Source organism: Triticum urartu, chromosome 1A (assembly GCF_056163025.1).
Source record: "Triticum urartu cultivar PI428250 chromosome 1A, HENAU_Tu73, whole genome shotgun sequence".
Taxonomy (NCBI): Eukaryota; Viridiplantae; Streptophyta; class Magnoliopsida; order Poales; family Poaceae; genus Triticum; species Triticum urartu.
The window spans coordinates 468,137,099-468,143,733 of NC_141873.1; the positions used below are offsets into that span (position 1 = coordinate 468,137,099).

The window sequence follows — 6,635 nt, forward strand, 5'->3', positions numbered from 1 at the left end:
GCTTAGCGATCTGCAAGGGTATGTAGATGCACTCTCCTTCCCCTCGTTGCTAGATTACTCCATAGATTGATCTTGGTGATGTGTAGAAAATTTTGAATTTCTGCTACGATACCCGACAAGATACTTCCATCAACTATATATTGATATATAGATTCTGGAGAATCATATAACCGGAAGTCTACAATTGTTGACATACATTTCTCAACTAGATTGCAAAAACCTTTCAAATGATTCAGATCCAAAGACCATGGCCATGGCAAAGTGTGAACAACACTCGAATTGAACTCAAGCAAAGGGTATAATCTAGGTAGAAATGATCTTGCTCAATAATGGGAAGGTATTCATAAGCAATACCTACACCAATTTTCTTCTGGAAACAGAATTGAGAACAACGAGGTGGTGAAACAAAGAGCAAGTATTGTAGCATAAGGGTTCACGCAGATACCCAACTATTCTCCAGAGGTGGAATCTCTTTCCGATAACTTATATCATTGGCAGTACAAAATCATCTATCTATGCAGTTGATAGATGTAGTGATTACATATCCATGTAGATCACTAGATTCAGATATAGATGGTTCCTGATGGAACCTCAATTCCGAATCAAAGTACAAAATGCAACATACATCGTGTAAAATCAATAAGTCACCATATGACTTATTATTATCGTCGGTACATTTGGTACAGCCGACGTAGTGAGTTCCTTATTCACAAGGATTACTCCTACAATGATGATTATCCATGTTTGTGTGCCTGCAATGACGACACAGGTAATCATCTAAATGACGGAGTTTAAAATGAAGGATTTGGGTAAACCAAAATACCGCTCGTTACTACAAATTGAGCACCTTCATTTATACATTATGGTATACTATGTTGTCTATATCCAAAATATATTGGAGAAATTCACTGTGGACAAATCTTATCCATCCATAGAGAAAGGTCTATTTAGACCAAGTGATGATGGAAATGAGATATTGGGACTCAATGTTCCATAATGCCATTGGATCCACCAAACATAATTGGCTGGTACTCAAGAATATCTTTTGATATCTCCAAGGCATCAAACATCTTATCCTGGTTTTTCAGTCTCACAGAAATGTGAACACCGATATGATTGGATACATCAATCAGATCCCCACTATGTCAGATCGTAGACAAGTTTAGTGTTCCTACTAGGTGTGGTAGCCCTCTCATGAATAGTCTTTGAAGCAGACCTCATGGCAACATCCACCAACCATTATCTCAATGATAATCTTTCTTGTGTTGCCCGGATGCGAACATGTTACATAATAAGCAATATCGATATATTGCATATCTTGCAAGTCAAATCATGTGACTGATTTGTTCACCAAGTCTCTACCAACTTCTACATTCCAGAAATATGTTCATCGACTTCTACATTTACAGGTTCTCATATAGGTTTTTAATGAGGTAATATCAACACAAGATCATATGCCATACTTTCTGTTTTCCCCACTGGGTTTTTTAGGAAAGTATATACGACATATTTATTGTCCTCCAAATTCTATGAATATACTTCATATTGAGTTAACAGAGGCAATAATCATTATATGTTGGATCATTTTCTCCTTATTTTCCCACTTGGTTCGAAGGAGTTTTACCAGCATATCCTACACTACTCCTCATATTTTTCCCACAGGGTTTTTGAAGGAGACTTTATCAGATGATGGATTCTCATGCAATTAAGCAGTGATTAGGAGGAGTATTAAGATAATAACCCTTACGGTTATTAGGGGAATCCCCGCTCCCGTGCGGTTCCACGATACTAGCAACCGGCATGTCGGTTGCAGCCTGGAACGATGCCTCCTGAACCATCGCGTCCCTATGAGGCGACGGTTCCCATTGTATAAATAGCATGTCAATCATCAATAAAGGCAACAGATTCAATCATTCGTTCGATTCTCTTGTTCCTTTACAATCGATTCTTCACATTTAGAGCACACTTCGTTCCCTGACAGCAGCCAACAAACCATTCCATTTAACATCCTTCGTTCTGCAACAGAACGGAAGGAAACACACAGAGAGAAACTGGTACCAATAAATATCAGCAGCTTAGTATATCAAGTCTAGGCAGAAATCAGCAACCAGTAGCAGAAATGCATCATTGCTTTGAATATTATGTTCTATATTTTGCATGATGACATAAGTGGAGAAGTTTGCGGGCAGTCGTGGGGTTATTATCCTCACGCATATGCATGGCCATACTCCTTTTCTACGTGGGCCTCATCGGCACATCAGCTAACAAGAAAATGATCGGAAGCTATAGCCATCTTCTGTTAACGTATGTACCGGGGAGCTAGTTCCTTTTTTTTCCGATCAAACGGAGCTGATAGTAGTTGCGCACGGGAGAGAGGAAAATAAGGCGAGCGAGGAATTTGCTTCTATTCATGCGACCGGATAAGTTTACCTCTTCTTTATACATCAGGAAGAATGCATATATAATTCAGTGTCATGTCTGTATTTAAAGCAGCAGTAGCTAGAAAAAACATGAAGTGCACACACACAAATACTCATATATATTTAAAAGATAGCATAGTAGTAATTCAAATACATATATGTGTGCCTCAAATCTTTTGGCAAGCCTAAAACCATTTTCAAAGACTAATGATAATCAAGAAAGCAACTCAAATGTGGCCTAGCTACATCAACATGAAATGAGCATGGGGGAGGCCCCTCTTCTGAAACTCTACCACCTTCAGGACGCCTGGGATATGCTTCTTGGTAAGCATGTCTTTCATCGTCTCCAGTTTGGACCTGAACACTCGGGCCACGAGGTCTGGTTGGTCCTGCAAATTTTGGCCTGGAAGTAGCGCGTCCTGTATCTCGGGCCAATTTGGGTTGCAAGTCATACTAAGGAAGATGGCAGGTTTGCCATACGTCGCCAGGGTTTCTGTGGTGTCCGCATACGTCCACTTACTTGGGAGTTTAACGGGTGCCATCTACATAATAAAGATACCAACATTAATTCTCTACATTGTAAAAGGTGTGTACCAGAAGACATTCATGTATTAGGCAGAAAGCATATGTAGGAGCAAGATTAGCACGAAAAATGACAAGAAAAAAGGAACCACAAGATTATATTATGAAAAAAGGAACCACAGGACTACTCATAAAACTGTAGTACCTATTACGAAATAGAACAAGAAAGATATGTTTGCAAAGTACATCAAAATGGCATCAAAAGAATCAAAATAGAAATAATGTATGGAAGCTCCACCTGTGATCCACAATACGCTTCTCTGCCTTGGAGGATGAATTAGCTAGGGAGGATGCTAAGACCTTCAGTTTGTCAACCTGCAAAGTTAAGCAAATGGTATTATTATTGCAATCCATGCTTCACCAAGTTTGTGCACAGTAACGTTGATGCTGAGTGTCCACCAAATCAATATCAGAAGTCTAAATTGAAAAAGGTAACATGAAAGCTGACATTCTCGCGGTGTCACTGCACATTGGTAATTGGTCCTTTGGAACCACACGACACATGCTTGAAACTTTAGCAGAAGAATCAACTATTACGACCATCATCCCAAGTGTCCAACAAATATGAGTATAGTGTAGAACTATTCCATGGCAAATATATCTAAGAAGGAATACATTATAGCATAGTCCCATGACTCATCAGATCGATTCTTTAAGTAATTAAGTTCAGAAATGAAGTTCCAGGAACAAAACGGTAGAAATATACAGTTTGCAGCGCAAAGCATGAAAATATTTCCCTATTGGAGATCTAAAGTATTACTTCGAAAAATGCATGAGTGTGTTTCCATTCACGTGAACTGTGTTTGTTTGGTCATTGTCCAAAACTGGATAGTTAATTTCAGAATACGAAGATACCTAGCTGAACAAAGATATACATATAGATCACAGAAATACATGCCTTTTGGAAATGGACCTCTGAGGAATGCCTAATTGGATTTTGTTCAAGAATGGAGAATCAAACCTGGAAGCAATCTGAAAAAAAATATAACAAATGCTACATTATAGGATATACCAGAGTGTACACATAATCTATTTCTTCTACAGGTGCACCACGAGTGGCAGTAAAAATATGAGGTCAAATGCCTATTAAATATATGCACAGTATAAAAGGTGTGTACCACAAGCAAACACATTCATGTATTACTCAGAAAGCATATGCAGGAGACAGATGTGAGGTAAAAACTGAGCACAAAATGGTCGTAGAACCACAGCAGTAGCACCAACACAATTAATCTAACAGAAAAGGTTGATCAAAGTCATCTCAGGTAGGAAATCAGTCTACAAACTCCCTGGAGCATCAAGGACACAGTAAGACAAGAGTGATAACATGAAGCAATTACATGCTTGCTGGTATAGATGACTCACACAAAGCTCATGAAAATCCATAAACTTCACTCAAATTAACACACACAAACAGGGCAAGAATTCATAAATAACCAGACATAGTATCTCAAAAATGTACAAATTATGTACACAAATTTCTATTGCCTACCGACCTAGCTCAAGGAATGCACTCAGATACTGAACTTTAGGAGTAGTGAATACACAAATTACTATTACCTACTGACCCCCACCTCAATGAAACGGATCCGAGCAGAGGTTGCCGACGCTGGACTCTGCAGTGCACCTCGCAAGCTCCTGCGCGATGCTACGATGGCCCCCTCCAGGACCACCACCTCCACCTACAAGATGGATCAATCAAAACCAAATAGCATGCAGCAACAACGTGGAGAACAAAACAGGAGTGGAGCAGACTAACACTTGCTCGGCGGAAGAGGGCGTGTCCGGTGCCGGCGACGTCGGCAACGGTTCTGCGGTCTGAGAGGCGGCGGCAGCTGCTCCAGTCGCCGGATTCGACAGAGGCGACGGGAGGTGAGAGGAGAGGAAGTGAGCATCTTTGAGGGTTCGGGGGATCTTATACTCGGCGAGGTTCAAACCCAGCACGATCGGCAATCCCCACCAGTGGCGGAGCTTGCCAAAAAAAGCTGGGCGGGCTGAATGGGCCAGGCTGCAAGGAATTACTACTAGCTGGCATGTTAGCTAATAATCTAGCGTGACAAGTAGTCAGAGCTGCAACAGCAGCGTAGTTTGTTTTTCAGTTAGCTGGTTAGTTGGGTTTCAGTTAGAGCTCGAGGATGTAGTCTGTGCGATCCCGAGGCCGTAGCTCACGGCGAGCGCACGCCCCTGATCGTGGGATGGCACGATCCAGTAGAGGGGGTCGTCCTCGATCCGTTTTCCTCGTTCATCAGTGAATAAAGAGAAGGAAAAACGCAGCAGTTCATTGCGCTGCACAAAATACAGTCTCTGTGGTCTCCCTCCTCCTCTCGCCATTAACAGAAGCTCCAAGTTTCAGAGATATCAATTAGCATCAGAGCCGTTCTTCGGTCCAGGGCATGGCCGGGGACGATTCCGGCAGCAAGTCGCCATAGACGCCGCGCGCAAAGGTCTCCGACGGCTCAGAGCTAGTCGTGGCAGAGAGATCCATGGCGCGGGTGGTGCGCGACACCGGCGGCGCGGCGTGGCCGCAGCTGACGAGGACCAACTACACCGACTGGGCTGTTCTCATGCAGCTCATGATGGAGGGGCGGCAACTCTGGGACGCCGTGGTGACGGGCACGGCGGAGCGCAGCGACGATCGGCTCGCGCTCGAGGCCATCCTGCGTGGAGTGCCACCGGAGATGGGGCCTACTTTCGCCGCCAAGGCCACGGCGAAGGAGGCGTGGGAGTCTGTCAAGACCATGCGTCTCGGTGTGGCTCGGGTCCGCGAGGCCAAGCTCGCAACCCTGACCAAGCAGTACAACGACATCCGCTTCGCCGACGGCGAGACGATCAATGACCTCGCCATGAGGATCACGAACATGGTGGCCCAGATGGCGCAGCTCGGGGAGACCGTTCTAGAGAAACGAGTCGTCCGCAAGTTCCTCTCCGTCGTCCCGAAGAGGTATTCACAAATTGCCTTGTCAATCGAGACCCTTGTTGATCTGGATACTCTCTCCGTGGAGGAGCTCACCGGACGGCTGAGAGCCGCCGAGGAAAGGTACGACCTCGATCGGGGGGAGCCAGGCGCCGGGCGTCTCATGTTCACGGCGGAGGAGTGGCTCGCGCGTATGCAGCGCAGCGAGAACGACGGATCCGGAGGCAGCGGATCCGGCTCAGGACGCGGCGGCGGACGTCGCGGGCGAGGCCGCGGGCGTGGCGGCAGACGCGGCTCCGGCAGCCGCGCAAAACCCACGGACCAGTGCCGTCACTACAAGAAGTACGGGCACTGGGCGCGTGAGTGCAAGACGCGCATCCGCGAGGAGTGAGCGGAGGCGAATCTCGCCGAACAAGGCGGGCACGCCACGGACGGGCACGACGACGACCCGACGCTCCGGATGGCGGTGATCGCCGCGATCCCGACACAGTGCACGGGGGAGCACGTCATGCTCAACGAGGAGCGTGCAGAGGCGAACCTGGGCACTGAGGAGGCGCCGTGCGACGGTCGCTGGTTCTTGGACACCGGCGCGTCCAATCACATGACCGGCGATCGGTCGGCGTTCGTGGAGCTGGACGAGGGCGTCACTAGGAGCGTCAGGTTTGGGGACGGCTTCAGCGTGGCTATCCGTGGCCGCGGCACGGTCACGTTCACCGTGC

General features: G+C 45.9%; 1 pseudogene; it reads left to right on the forward strand.

Annotated features, from left to right (window-relative positions):
• The first annotated feature begins 5,395 nt into the window (after positions 1-5,395).
• LOC147991736 (uncharacterized) lies at positions 5,396-6,307 on the forward strand (annotated as a pseudogene).
• The last annotated feature ends 328 nt before the right edge of the window (positions 6,308-6,635 follow it).